This window comes from Dipodomys spectabilis, unplaced genomic scaffold (genome assembly GCF_019054845.1).
Source record: "Dipodomys spectabilis isolate Male_0828 unplaced genomic scaffold, ASM1905484v1 ptg000351l, whole genome shotgun sequence".
NCBI lineage: Eukaryota > Metazoa > Chordata > Mammalia > Rodentia > Heteromyidae > Dipodomys > Dipodomys spectabilis.
In genome coordinates this window covers 357,892-373,806 of record NW_024871028.1, presented here as the reverse complement: position 1 = coordinate 373,806, position 15,915 = coordinate 357,892, and the positions used below count along the sequence as shown (strand labels likewise).

General features: G+C 37.6%; 1 pseudogene; it reads left to right on the top strand.

Moving 5' to 3' along the window:
- Nucleotides 1-15,470: 15,470 nt before the first annotated feature.
- On the top strand, nucleotides 15,471-15,567 carry LOC122095467 (annotated as a pseudogene).
- The last annotated feature ends 348 nt before the right edge of the window (nucleotides 15,568-15,915 follow it).

The window sequence follows — 15,915 nt, the reverse complement described above, 5'->3', positions numbered from 1 at the left end:
AAACTGGGTGAGCCTCTACTTGATTTCATAGACCAAGTCCAACAGAGCATTCACTGCAAGCTATGGGCAGGGAACCTCCGAGATCAGTTTGTAAAGCTGCTGGTCTGGGAAGGGATGAATGCACACCACCGCATGGCCTGCACAGGATTGAGAGAGAGTTCCCTGAGTAGATGGGTGGTGGCCTCACAGGATGGGGGAATGCAACAGCACCAGTCCCAATCACTAGCTTTAGCTTTACAGGCTCAGACATCTGCAATGACTGAAGCTATTACTCAGGCGCTGGCAGCCCAGGGCCAAGGAACCCCAAGAGCATAGGGGAGAGGGACTTGTTTTAAATGTGGGCAGGAGGGGCACTTTAAGAGGGATTGTTTACAACAATCCCCCGCCAACTGGCCCGTGGGTAAATCGCCCTCTATACCCTGCCCTAGGGGCAGGGAGGGATACAAGTTTGATTTAGATGGGAAGCCTTTTAACTTGGGGAGGGGCATCCTCTAGCCCTGTTAACTCAAGGAGTAACCCCCACTGCTGTGAGGCCCAGGCAGCCTCGTGGCAGGGCAGCGCAGGCCGATTGGACCGTCCCCCTGGTGGATGGACTCCACCCTAAAATGAGTATTCTCATATGCAGAAAGAGGTTTCACAGCTTAATTGACACTGGGGCAGACCGAACCATACTCAGGGAGGAGGAAGTGCCCTTGGACTGGAAGCTTGCACCTGGGCCCCAGACATTGGGGGTAGGGTGCAACTCCCAGTCCAAAGAAATGGTTGCCCTTATGACATTGACTAGCCGAGATGGAGAACAGGGAAAGATACACCCTTTAGTGGCAAAGAACCTCACTGCCAATTTACTAGGGCAAGACATGCTAAGACAAATGGATGCCGTGATCACTACAGACCATCGAGCATCCTATGATGATATCTTGGATGGGGAAGAAGCACAAAGGCTTAAACAGGATCTAGAAGGAGTTAAGGAAAGGGATTTTTTAAACTTTCATAATTACAGAGAAGAACATATGGGACCCGCTCAGGTGCACCGCCAATCCTAAAGGCCACTGCCCGCCTAGTACCTCCCATTAGGTGGAAGCCGGGAAGCCCAATCTGGGTGGAGCAGTGGCCATTGACCAAACCTAAACTTGAAGCCTTCCACCTTCTGGTGGAGGAACAAATAAACCTAGGACATATTCGCCCTTCCATAAGTCCTTGGAGCACACCCATATTTGTTATTCAAAAAGCCTCCGGGCTTGGCATATGCTCCAAGACCTACCTAAGGTAAATGAAAGGATGGAGCTAGTAGGAACACCCCTAAGAGGCATGCCCTGGACTCCTGCTATATCTTCAGAATATACCCTGGTTGTGATTGATATTAAAGATTTATTTTTTCTATCCCTCTGCATCCAGATGACTGTGAGAAGTTTGCTTTCTCTATACCTTCTCTTAATTTTTCCCAGCCTGATCGGAGGTTGGAATGGACAGTGCTGCCACAGGGAATGGCCAATAGCCCGGCCTTCTGCCAACAATACTTGGCCACAATTTTAGGGCCTGTGCTGGGTTCAGATACCTCCCTTGCCTATGCCTAAATGGATGATATAATTCTGGGGCACCGAGACCCGAGCTGCCTGGAGGGCCTTCTGGCCCAGGTTCTTGCCATATTTAAAAAAGGGGTTTTTACCATAGCCCTTAATCAAATTCAAAAGGTAGCTCCTTTTAAGGTGCTTGGGACCCACTTTACCTTGAATCAGGCCAGCCCCCTTAAGCCTTTGCTGGATATTCCAGCCTTTCTGACCTTAACCCAACTGCAGAGTCTTTTAGGGGAAATCAAGTGGCTGTTGCTATGGGTTTCTGTCCCTAAAGATAGTCTTGTGCCCTTATTTGCCCTGTTAAAAGACAGGACGCCACAAGAAGTTATTACAATTACAGACAGCCATAGGGCAATATTTTTGCAGTTCCAAAAAGCCCTGGATAAATTTTCTCTAAAGAGGTATTCTATTAGTGAGACCATTTTTCCCTTTGGTTGTTTGCAGGTGTCACGTTAATTTCTGCAGTTTTAACTCAAAGTGGGGAGCCATTACAGTGGGTTCATATTCCCCTGGGAGGCAAACCTCGAGTGTACTCTCAAGCAGACCAACTTGCAGATGATATTGTGAAGGGAAGGACGCAAGCCCAAAGACATTATGGCCTTGACCCTCACTCCATTGTTTTTCCTTTTCGGATGGCATATGTTGAGTGGCTCACTCGAGCCAATGCTCGTCTTGCTCTCTCCTTGGAGGGGTTTCTAGGCCAAATCGACTGCCATTATGGGCCATCCAAATGGACTGTCATTTTATGGCGACTTCCCCTCAAAATGCCATCTCTATTTTCTTCTACGCCTATTCCTGGCACCCTCCATGTTTTTACTGATGGAGGTAAGGTAGGCTTTACATATGCAGCCTTTGAGGAGCAACAAAAGACTCCGAGCCAACAAAGATTTCAACCTTGTCAAGGATCAGCACAATATAAAGAAATGCTGGTCATAATTATGGCCCTTCAGGGCATTCAAAAACCATTTAATTTGTATTCTGATAGCCTATAAAACAAAAAAGGGGGAGTTAGCCCCCATATACATTTACAGAGAGCTTTGTTTACCATTAACATTTTAAATTTTTCAAAAGAGGCAACTAAATCCAGATTTCAGAAGCACTGGGGACAACTAAACCCGAAGCCCCAAGTGAAAGTCAGGTGGAAGGACCCCCTGACACAACAATGGAGAGGACCTGACCCCCCAGTTACTATGGGCAGGGGATTTGGATACGTTTATCCCATAGGGGAGACAGCCCCCATTTGGATTCCTGCCAGGAACTTTACATTTTTACCCATATCCTCTATACAAGAGGATGCCTAAGAATAAGCTAACCAATAAGGAAAGAAAAACGGCCATGGTCGAGGCTTGTGTTTTAAAGAGAAAAGACAGAAAGACAATTAGTAACCATCCCCAAGGGCAACCAGCCCTTGAGAAGCTCTTGTGTTCTATAACAATTGCAGATGGCGATACTCTAGCTGTTGGCTATCCTGACTCTCCCAATCCTGGGAACGGTCCTATGGAATCTGCATCAACCTCAACAGGTGACCTGGGCAGTGACCAACGCTGGCAATGCAGAAATCGTCAATAGCACCACAAAAGAAGCTGTCCCTTTGACCTGGTGGCCTGACCTTCATTTTATCACCACCTTATGGACTTTAATATTTTTGTAGGAGTTAATTATTTTAATGTCACCTGTTTTAATTGTTCTTTTACTAATTGCTTATATAGTGGCATTGAATCCATACTTATTGTTAAACAACCACCTTTGGTTATGCTTCCAGTTTAGATCTTGTCCAACCCCACAGGCAAATAGCTGGATTAAAAAATCCCCACCTCTGGACTCTGAAGTGGCAAAGACTGCTATCCCATCCTTCACTAGTGTTAAAGGGCTAGTAGTGACATTTCCTGGCTTAGTAATGCTTTTGCTGATGGTTTTTTCTATGCCTTCCTTGCATTATATGTGCACTACAAAACTCTCATGAGCTTAGCCAGCCAGTTATCAAGCTCCAAATGAATGAATTTCCCCCCCCCCAAGAGGAATCACAACCAGAGATGGGTAAGAGGGTGTGTCAGTCTGAGCAACCTAAGATAGGGCCTTCAGCTTCTCTCTGAAGAAGTTCCCGATGACGGGTAATGCAGACAAGGCAATCCACCCAACCTAAGACAGGTGGGTTCACTTCTTTAAACAAAGACGGGGGGGGGGGGGAGATGATGTTGTGAGCCATTGGGAGCTGACAGTAAAGCTCAAAGGTCATCTTGACCCCTGTGCTAGCTTAAAGGCACGTACAAAGAACTGGCTTACTTAAGAGACACCAGGTGCCCAGGAATTAATTGAACTGCTTCGGACATTTCTAACTGTGGTGGGACTAATGTTTATTACTGTGCTAGGTGGGGATGTGAGGTAACTGGGACGGGCTCTTGGATCATGCACAAGGGCCCTCCCTATCCTTGTCTGTCGAATCTCGACCCCCAGACTTGCCTGGAACCCCCTGTGTAGCCAATGTTATCCCTACCAATGTAATCCTGTTAAAACAACCTTTACAGAGTAGGGAAAAGCATAACTAACTGGGAGTTGGGTCTGCCATTAAAACAAAAAAAAGGGGGAATCTGTAGAGCACATGGGCAGCAAAGATGGCACTGGGAGAGAGTAGAGTGGGCAGAGCCCAATTGACCTTCCGATCAGGGCCTAACCAGCCCTTGTAGGCTTAGGTGCATGATAGGGTGTGACCTTGACAGTGATTGGTTCCTCTTCCTCCCTTGCCATGCCACCCGCCCTTTTTGGCTTTAAAAAGGGCGGCTCTCTGTTAATAAAGGAGTTTTCTACCTGCTGGATTTGGCTCCCTGCTGTGTCTGATTGTCTCCTGGGCTGAGGGAGGCTGTGGAACAGGTGAGCGCCACACTTACCTTTCCTCCACACTGTCCATCTTTCGTGGGATGGACGAAGACCCAACACACCTATACAAATGGCAGAGGATGCTAATGTAAGGGTCCCATAGGTTGAGTCATTAATGTAACAAAATGGCAAAAAGAGAATATATTTATTGCTAATTCAAATTTTCTGAAAAGCTGCAATGTCATCATTAGGTTCAAATTTTCATTCTTTGGCTACATAGTGTCATTCAGTGCACATAAATGCAAATATGAGCCAGGTCCTGGTGGTTCATGCCTATAATCCTGACTACTCAGGAAGTTGGGATCTGAGAATTGTGGTTCACAGCCAGCCTGGTCAGGACAGTCCAAGAGATCCTTATCTTTAATTAACCTCCAGAAACCTGGAAGTGGTGCTTTAGCTAAAGTGGTAGATCACTCAACTTGAGCTGAAGAGCATAGGGATAGCACCCAGGATCAGAGTTCAAGCCCCACAACCAACAAAAAAAGTGAAATATGACTTTAAATTTTCCCCAAAGGAACGACAAGATCTTCCCAAGCAGAAAAAATAATTCTAAAATGATTCAGTACACCTACTTCTGCTGAGTTACTTAAGTTATAGCTTTTTTTTTCTGGACATAGTCTTTTTTTAAAAATTGTCAAATATTAGGTTTATAATAAACTTCATCTAATATTTCTTGTTTCAAAAGAGAAATCTATACAGTTGATGTCACTTAGCTGTCTTAATATCTTAGTTCAATGCCAATCCAGGCAGGAGAGTCTGTCAACCTCTTATCTCTAATTAAACACCAAAAAACCAGAAGTGGAATTTTGGCTCAAGCAGTAGTGTACTAGCTTTGGGGGCAGGTGTGCAGGAAAGACAATTGTTCAGGGACAGGCTCCAGCCTCTGGGTCAAGCCCCAGAACTAGCACAAACCAAACGAACAAACAAAGAAAAAAATCCCAGGTATTTCTTTGAGACCCTCCTTAAAGGTGCACTAGTCTGAGAAGAGGCTACTTTTACTTATCATACTCACTGGATCCTGCTTTTTTGGAATCTTCATTGCTCTGGAGAACTCAGGACCAGACTAAAGGAATTGATCAATGGCTCCTGCAACAAGAGAATCATCTCAGGGGTGAAACATCTATCCATAAGACACTTTAAAACCTCCATGTCTTTGTTTCTTTGCTGTAGAACCCTTTTAAAACAATGTTATTTCCTTTTGTTCTATGCTGGACTTCACATGGCACATTATTTCTTTTTGTAATCCTCTCAACTACAATTTTACAGAAAAGTTTTATATGAGTAGAGAACACAGTCAAAAAAGTCAGGGACAGAGTTTCCTTCAATCCTTGGGATTCTTTTCTTGTACAGTAAAAAGGAAAGCACAAGTTAACATGAACTTTGTCATTCCTCTATGTTCATTTCCTTTCCTGGGATCAGTTTCCACATCCAGTAGCAGTTACCTCCAGTAACAATAGATGGTGCTGCCTGAGTTATGATGAATGTTTTCTGGCTTCACTGAAATAACACAAGAACACCTTTGGACCTGAGGTAACACGTTTTTCAGAGATAACTTAGTAAAGAGAAAATATGAAATTTATGTTGCATATAAATACATTATCCATGAGTACATTGAGTTCAAACTTTGTAAGTTCTCTGTAAATTAAGGCAAATTTTAAATGGGAAGAAGGCTCTCAGATCATTCTTTTTTTGAGTGTATGTGTTGCGCATTATTTCCCAAGTGTACATGCATTAACAGTAAGGGAAACAATAGCAATAATAGGAGATAAAGAAGTTCTGTGTTTAAGTATAAGGGGTCAGTATACTATAAAAGACTCTACAAATAAGACAACATTGAAACAATAAAGCCAAGTCCAGTATTTCGATTTATGGGAGTGATATAGAGAAAACATTACTCCCAGGTGGCACACGAATTATGAGGGCACTCCCTTTCTAAATCATGCTTGCTAATAAATCAACTTTGTAGAAAGAAGAATGGAAGTATAATTCTGCTTCCAATGCAAGTCAGATATAAGAGCATGGACTTAACTGGAAAAAAACGTCCATCTCGAGAGAGCAGGGATTATACTAGCAATGAACTGGTGGCTAAGATGACATTTCTTTTTCTATCCTTTACTTATATAATTTTTTGTTGGTGGTCATCTTGGCAATTGAACTCTGGGCCTGGGCACTGTCCCTCTGCTATTCCACTCCAGGCTAATGCTCTACCACTTGAGCCACAGTGCTGCTTCCAGTTTTCTTCAGTTAATTGGAGAAAAGAGTCTCGGGGACTTTTCTACCTGGGCTGGCTTTGAACCCCAGTCCTCAGATCTCACCACCACCCAGCTTAGGATCACATTACTAACATATACTCAGCATATGTAATGTGTATGTTCATCTATCTTTATATGGATTCTTGAGTTAAAAATCTGGGCTGCAGTATAGACTTTACACTCATAAAAATGTTTGAAGTTTAAAAGTTGATTCTACGGGATAAATAAAACCTAAGAATGGAAAGGAGTCTGGGAAGTTCAGTTTACATCCAGCCTGGGCAGACCAGTTTTTGAGACACTATCTATAATTAACCAGCCAAAAGCTGGATTGGACAAATGGCTTAGGTGATGGAATATGAGTCATGAGCAAGAATGATGAATAAGAGCTTGAGGCTTTTGCATACATACATATTAAAATATACATACACACAGAGGCACTTATATGTGCACACACAAATACACAAATGAAGCAACTCTCAGAATATGTAGAAAAGTTAGAAAACAATAGAAAATATGTCCTGAGTAAGACTAGAATCAAGTGATAATTTTTAAAATTAGAAAGTCTTCAAGTGAACTTTCTTCAAAAAAGTTTGAGAATATTATCTATGTTGGGACCAGAAATAGTAAGAGAGTCAAGTAATCCTTATTAAGGGGATCAGATCCATGAAGGAATGAATCAGAGACCCCGCAGGTGCATTTGAAAATGTTCGTATCCTGTGCCAAATGTTAGAACATCTTTGAAAATAGTACATGAACAGTCTGAGAAGTCTAGTGGATAGTATCACTGGAGAAGTTCAGAATTGCTAGTCTGTATCTAGATTAAATAAACCAAGAAACTATGCCAAGGCAGTGTGATACAAGACTAGAATTCTAGCACTCAGACTAAGACAGGAGATTAGAGAGTGGAATTACATAGTGATAGCTTCCTTGGACCAGGTAATATAATTTTGTCTTAATAAAACAAACCAAACAAGAAAGGAGTGCACAGTTGGAAGTTTGGGCTAATTTTGTCACTATGATTTGAGAAGTCAAGTTTCCTACTGCAATGCAACTCATATATAATCCTCAGTTGTGTTTTAAATGCTCTCTTCATTACAAATAGCTCATTATTTCCATGCAAAATTCCCATCCAAAGTTATCATAATTCTGTTGGATTCCAAAGAATTAATGAAGGATTACAAAAGCTTAAGCCCAGAGAAAAAGCAAAGTTTGACTAATGTAGGACTTTGTAGATCTTGCTAAATTAGAATTTAGATTTAAATTAAATGTTTTTAATTTCATATTCTATAGGATACTACAAAATTCTTTTTAATAGAGGGTTTAATTGACAAATTCACAAATGATTCTTGCATTCTATTTGCGTAGAATATTCTTTCAAATGAGTTGTAATTAGAACTTAGTTAACAGATAATTCTAACAGTTCATGTATGAAATGATAATGTGAATAATATAGACAGAGTTGCCAACAAATAGATTATATAAATTTATCAATTTAGAAAGACAGCAATTTTTGAGGCTGTGGTATAACATGCTATAAAGAGAATAATTTTGTGACATCTTCTTTCTTCTACCTGCATGTAACACAGGAAGCAATTTCCTTAATTAGGTACCTTTGTGTACTATGAAAAAAAATGCTTAGGTTTGGGGTTTGTTTTAGTTTTTGTTTTATTGGTTTGTCCTACGGCTTGAACTCTGGGCCTGGACACTGTCTCTGAGCCTGTTTATGCTCAAGGCTCCTGCCCTCCCACTTCAATTTCAGTGCCACTTATGTCTGGCTTTTTCTGAGAAGTTTATTGGACATAAGAATCTAGGGAACATTCCGGCCTGGGTGGGCTTTGAACTGTACTCTTCTGATCTTAACATCCTGAATATCTATGATAGTTTAAAAAGAATAAATATAAATAATATTTGCAAGTATTTTGATCTCAAGAATACCACTGGTGGAAAAATGATACAGCCCAGTTTATTGTGGTGTTCTTTCCAGAACACGGAGGGCAACACATTAGCAGAGGTGTAGTATTTTTTCACAATAGAGATAAGCTATTCATGATGTGAATTAAGGGAATTTTGAGGTGCACACTACATGTTGGAAACTGTTGGGCTTGGATGACTTTATGGCATAAATCTTGGGATTGATGATCATAGAAATAATAGCTTAATCTGATAAACAATTGCTTACTCTTGAAGAATTAATTATTAAGATGCTTCATTGTTTTATCCTCTACCACAATGTGGCTATTTTTCTGTTGACTTCTCAATCTGTAACATCCCATTGGAAACTGCATTTATTGCAGAATTTCATAACATGCAAACAGAAATGGTAAGTTCAGAATTTGAAAATGAGTAGTTATCAGTCATAGGAATTTTGAAGAACACATATATTCTCTCCTCTTAGCAATACATTTTCTTTCAAAATTTATGGGTTTCTATAGAATTACAATGTTTTTGGTTTTGGTATGAGAAAGTAATAAACTTATTCTTTTTTCAAAATAATGGCAAGTATATTATGAAAATATTGTCTAGTTGGATTCAAGTTGATGGTCCTCTGATTAAAAAGGGGTAATTAATTCAAATTAGATGCCAAATAGTGTTGATTTTTAAAAAGTTACTACACAAAGAATAATATGTACTATACCAATACAGTGAAATTATATTTTATGCAGCTTATTTTTTAAATTTAATTTTATTGTCAAAGTGATGTACAGTGGGGTTGCAGTAATTGTAAGGTAGTGAATACATAACTTTTCAAAATAGTTACCCCTCTCTCATTTTTCTCACAGTTTTCCTTCACATCCAAACCCCTCAAAAGTTGTAATGTACATTTTCAACATATTGTCTTGTCTCGCCATTTTGTTGTACATCTTCCCTTCCCTAATTAAGGTAAAGGTATACACAATACACAGGGTATCAAAATCAAATACAGCAGGGGATAAACCATAAGGGAAAACCCCAAAGAAAATAGAAATCACATAGTATATTAAAAACAGCAACTGCAAATAATATCTGTTTCCATATCTTGGAGTTCATTTTGCTCAGCATCAGCTTATATGATCATATATATGCATGACAAAACCACTGGAAAATAATATTTTCACCGACACTTTATCATGACAACAATATGTTAAGTGTTTTTGATGGTAAAGGTGGAATTAGGATTGGTGAATTCGCAATTCTGATAAAGGAATTTCAAAACAGTTTAAAAATTGTGATAGGTAAATTTTAACTGTTTAAACTTTTTAACAACTTAGCTTATTAAGAAAATTTAAAATTGCCTGGGAAAATAGGCTTTCATGCAAAGAAATCCATGGAGACTAAGCTGAGAGGGAGCAATGTGGGTGAAGATGGCTCATTTTCACAGTAAACAAACAAACCTCACAAACCTTGCTATAAATCCTGTAGGTTCCCGTGAGAATTGTCCTTACCCAGAAAACATATTCTCACTGTGAAACAATGTTGTACTGGAATTTAAATTCAAATTTATTTTTAAAAAGGCATCAAAATTTATGAATTGACCTTTAATTATCAAACAGTAATTCTCTGAAAAAAAAATAATTTGGGTCAAAATATTTAGGGAGAAAGTTCCCTCCACAATGAAAGCAGGTATTGGGTATACACTTTTCTGATTAAAATACTTTCCACAATGTCTTTGCATGTGAAGCACTGAAACAAAGAAAAAAAATCTGATTGGATATCTTAAACCAAGGATTTCTCATTTCTAAGTAGCTCACAAAATATAATATCCTTATTAACATGACATAGTGAAGACTTCTCTTATTACATAAGCCAAAAAGTTTTGGGATCAGAAAATAATTGAGCAAATAAGAAAACACATTCTTAGAAGCTCTGGCTAAGCGTATTAATTTCAGCAGTAGAGGGATTCCAAAACTTTTTGAAATAGATTGTGTTAATATTTTTGCTACCTAAAGTGATTTTACAGAGCCTATTTGGCTCACTACAATGCAGAACAGATTGAGTGAAGACATGAAAATAAATTCCACATCCAAATAAAAAAGTTTAAAAAGAAAAACCAAGATGATGTAGCAGTGGGGGATGCCTTATAGTCCTTCAGCTTCACTAGACTTGAAGCCAAGAAGCTGTGATTAATTGGAAATCAGGCAAGAGCTAAGAGGAGAACATAGAAGTAGGACAAAGAATTATTGACTGTTGTAAGAGACACTGTCACAAGGTATGGATGATTTAACTCTATTCTTCTCCATACATCTTGTTGAGCAAATGCAAGACCAAGAGAAAAATAATCTATTGAAATAATTTTTTTTTTCTTGTCGGTCATGGGGCTTGAACTCTGGGCCTGGGCGCTGTCCCTCAACTCTTCAGCTCAAGGCAAGTGCTCTACCACTTGAGCTACAGTGCCACTTCCGTCTATTGAAATAATTTTACAAAAAATATCTTCACTGTTCCTCATATGGTATCTAAGGGGAGTCTTTTTTTATTGTGAAAAAACTGTACAGAGGGGTTACAATTACATGGCAAGATAATGAGTACATTTCTTATCAAGCATTGTAGCCTCCTCCTTTGTTTCCCCTTCCCATCCCTTCCCAGACTCCCCCCTCACCCAAGCCTCCCCCCACCCCCCCATGCCCCCACCAAAGTTGTAAAATTCATTTTCGACATGTCAACTTGTACTTCTCATTGTTGCAATGGCCCAACTTGTATCCTTATTTAAACGACTTGTTTTTCCCTTCCCCTCCACAAATTATACCGACATCAAATACAGTGAAAGCAGGGGTTATACTGTGGGGGAGGGACATACAAAACAACAAAGAAATAATCTTATAAATGCATTGGAAACAAATGCATGAAATAAAAAAATTTAAATACATATCTTAGGGTTCATTTTCCTATCACCTTATCTGACCTTTTCTGCTTGACTCATACATATACTAACTATTGCAAATAAGGGAAACCATGGGACCTATGTTTCTTTGGGCTTGGCTTACTTCACTTCACATAATTTTTTCCAAGTCTAAGGAGAGTCTTAAGAGAGAAGATAAAAGTGGAGTATTCTTCGGTTTCCTTGAAGCATCTTGTTAGCAAAATATATCTTTGAGGTTAGAAGTTATTGAGTCAAAAAGTGGTGGAGTCCTTATTTTTGTGGGCACTTTAAACACAAGAAGACTTTCACGGTAAAAGAAAAAGTATAGCTAAATATTTGTGATCACAGCTCCTTGGACTGTTTTTTCAGAGACAAAGTTTTACATTAGAGTTTGTCCTCATTAATATAGATGTTGGGTTTTCGTGGCAACCAAATGAAAGGGTAAAGTTTAATGCACTCTCTTGGACAAGATAACAGCATGATAGAAAAAAATGGTAAATAAAATTTAGTGAATTAGTTTGACTAATTACTTTGCCAGAACAAAAAGGAAAGATATAATTCAAAATCACTTGACTTAAAAGAATGATGAAAGAGTAGTGAAGAGAGATGAGAGAAAATATAGAGGAGTGTTCTGTCTCCAGTATTGTAATGGGTTCTTGATATTGTTTCTTCCAATCTATCTTCACAAGCTATAAAGTGTGGCTTAGGACTGGAGTATCCAGTGCAGAGAAAGAGAACTCAGAGAAGAAAATATTTGCAGCAGATGCAGGTGATTTATAACCTTAGACAATCTATTTAAATCTGTTCAAAATTCTCTGCTACCCCAAACTTCCCTCTTTGAACAGTTTTGTTTGCTTTTCCCAAGACTACCCTTCATTAAATATTTAAAATTTTGAGAGGTCATATTTATTCTATCTAGAGGTTGCTGTTTGCTTGTGATTTTTGTGTGTTTTTGTTTTTTGTTATGTTTTTAACTGAATTTCAAAATGTTGTGCAAGTGTATTACAATAAATATGTCTATCTAATTTTCCAATGCTCCTGGGTCAGGCTGACTCCTTCTATCATTCTCAACCAACCCCTTCTCCAAGATTTATTTCAGATTTACCACTTCTTTTGTCACATGTGTACATTGAGTATTCTAGGTGTACTTGCCCCTTGTTCCATTTTTCATTCATTCTATGTTTTTACTATTATTCCTTTCTGGTTTCAACTTCCTGATAGTCATTCTGTTAAACTATCTGTTAATACTTTGAAAGGTTTATATACATTCCATGGAGTTTCAATCCTGCATATACTTGAACGTATGTCAGCTTATATTTCCATATTTCATTCATCTGCAATAACAATTTACAAGACTGGAGATGTGATAATATTCTCATTCATTTGGAAGATTAATCTTTAGTCAATAAGAAAGTTTAAAAATGGCTCAGAATATATTCCTAGCTACCAGTTTTTATGAATGGATTTGTACAAAGTTTTGTGATTATTTTATTTGACATGGGATAATATTTTCTACTACCTATAAGTTTTGGAAAAGGAAGAAAACTAAAATTTACTATTATAGAGGAATTTGATTGAAATAGAAGACAGATTTTATATTTGTCACATCTCTGATGAGTACCCATATTCAAGATTTAAAGTCTTATTTCATACTATGTTAGACAGATAGGGAAAACATAAAACAACATATGATAAGGCAACTATTTGTGACTTTTTAAAATGTACCTTATTAAGTGATGAAATTTACTTTATTAGCTAGTGTTTGGGTTTGAATTATGGGAGGCTGATCTATTTAACACATTTCTGGAAGGCACCTACTGAACAAAACAAATATTGGGGGGTACTATTTCTACACTTTAATGAATGGTTGAACGTCTTTGGCTTTAGTGCTGGGTAAATAATTCAACTCTATTGTAACTTGCTCCTTACACTTGTAAAACTTGTAATGTCACTAAGTATCATTTACTTGTCAAATGTTATTTTGGTGAATTTGATTTTAAAAAGTTTTGAAAAAGAATATATTTTCAGGAGATTAAAGGTAGGTTATCATTGCCTTGAGAATGATAGCATTTTTAAACTACAGAACCAAGATTTACTGTAGTACCAGTAGTTTGAAGCATTAAGGATCTTCTCAATTAATGTTTTTCTGAATTATAATTGACCTGTAAGTAAAGTTTTCCTAGCCTTGGTAGACCAATTATGGATCTATCGTTCCCAGAACAATTTTTAGGCCTACTTATACTGGACTGAAATCTTTCAGTAATCATTAGGAGAGGGGTATTAAAAATAATTTTGTGACATTTGTGATCTTGTTCACTCATACGGGCTGGGCATCTGTAAATTTAAAGTTGTAATTACTGTACTTTCTCTCAGATATTGTGATCTCATCTTTCATTTTAAGTTGTCTTGCATTTCACAATTGCTTACTGCTGCGGTCCTGAAATACTATAGGAAATGAGAAATTGAGATGGATTTTCAATTACTTTCTGTTGGCATGTTGCATGGGCCTAGGTGAGAAATCTTGCCCTTGTTATCTGATGATGCGGATAACTGGGACCTGGGATCCTAGGACCCTTGGGTCCTGCAGAAGAATAATACCTTGTAGACATCATATCAGCAAAATTTGTGTATAATCATTAGGAATGCTTCAGAAATATGGAGAAAATCAGTTTGGGACCAGTGAGTTAAAACAATAAACAGAGTAGCAGCGTAAAATCCTTATAGATTAGAGGAAAACTATTTTTTTTTGCAATGTGAATTCAGAAGACCAAGAACATTAGAATGTATCACAAGTTTATACCAAAGATATTGCATTGATATTTTTATATTCTAATATGTATTCTAAACCTAATTATTTATATTCCAATTCCATTTATTGGAATAAATACCTATTTATTTGTCAAATTATCAATTAATTCTAGTAAGTTTCACTGTGTGAACTAAAATATCAGCACATATAAATATAAAATGTATAACTATATATAAGTAAAAGGCACACGTTTTGCAATATTCTGTTGTGGTTAGAGTATCAAATTATTTAAAGTATTTAATGTATTATTTCATTATCTCTACCTCAGTGTTTGGTAGAGTTGGACCTAAAGCTTTACCATTTGAAGATTTACAGCCTAGTAGCAAGAGGAAACACTTTGATTAAAACATTAACAATTTAAGGCCTAATATCGAGGAGAGACATATAGACTTCTCTTGTAACTCTGAAAATATTTGGTGATAGAAATGCAGTAGTGTAAATTCCTGCCTGGTTGGATGGTAGACTGGCCAGGACATTAGTTAATCATGCATATGAACAATTTTTTCACCTTCTTGGCTTTAGATACTTTTGAAATATTAGGTATAATAACCAATTATATTTTGATAAAATACCTTCTAGTCTAAACATTTCTATCTAAACTGTTCTTGTCTCTATGATCCCTTGTAATTAAGATTAGTTTTGTTCCAGTAAGAAAATCTATGCTGTCAGGGTAAGATATTCTGGTTCGTCTGTTCCTAAATGGAAGACAGGTAAAGGGTCAGGTAGACATTTGTGCCAATAAGATCTCATATAGGAATTTTTAAGCTGCAGAAGTTTAGAAGTAGCTCTTAAGCAAGGCTTACTTTGAATCCTTAGCTCCACAAAGCTAACTCAGCTGATAAATAAGTACTCGAAAAGCCATCACCTTTGGACCTAGCTTTAAATTCTTCAAAGTATGATGAAATCTAAAATGAAAAAGACTTAAAATACTCATTGACAAAAAATTTGCAAATGTGAGCAATCGAACAAACAATATAAGTTTTTTTCCAATATACACAGAATTTTAGAGAAGTAATATCAATCGCATTTTTAGGAACAATAAGTTTTCCTAGTTACAAATAGTCAACCAAGGATATATGCCTGTATAAAGATTGCATCATTAACTACTTAAATTTAGAGGATACTACATGCTTCAACAGCACATCTACCCTAATTGCAATACAAAGTTTAACACGGCACTTGCACAAGGATGATATGAAAATTTGTGTAGTATTCCATATTTTTCATTCTTTAGATGCAAGAAATGAAAAACAGTTATTAAAAATTGATTACAAAAATACAGTTGTAACGATACATGTAATTCATTGAATTGAAAGTTAGTTTGACATCAGTGTATTAAATCATCACCTTAGAAAGGCCTTTACATAGCATAACCTTTACAAAATTTTTGAAATTAGATAACATTTTCAATTTATCCCAAAGAAATAAAATACTATAAGGACCTAGGGGAAAAAAAAAGAATCTTAAACTATTTCTATATCGAATGCTATCTGAAATGACACATTTATTAATGAACCTATATATTATGAAACAATGTAGAATTAAAAGTATTATATCTAGGAGAGAATGAAA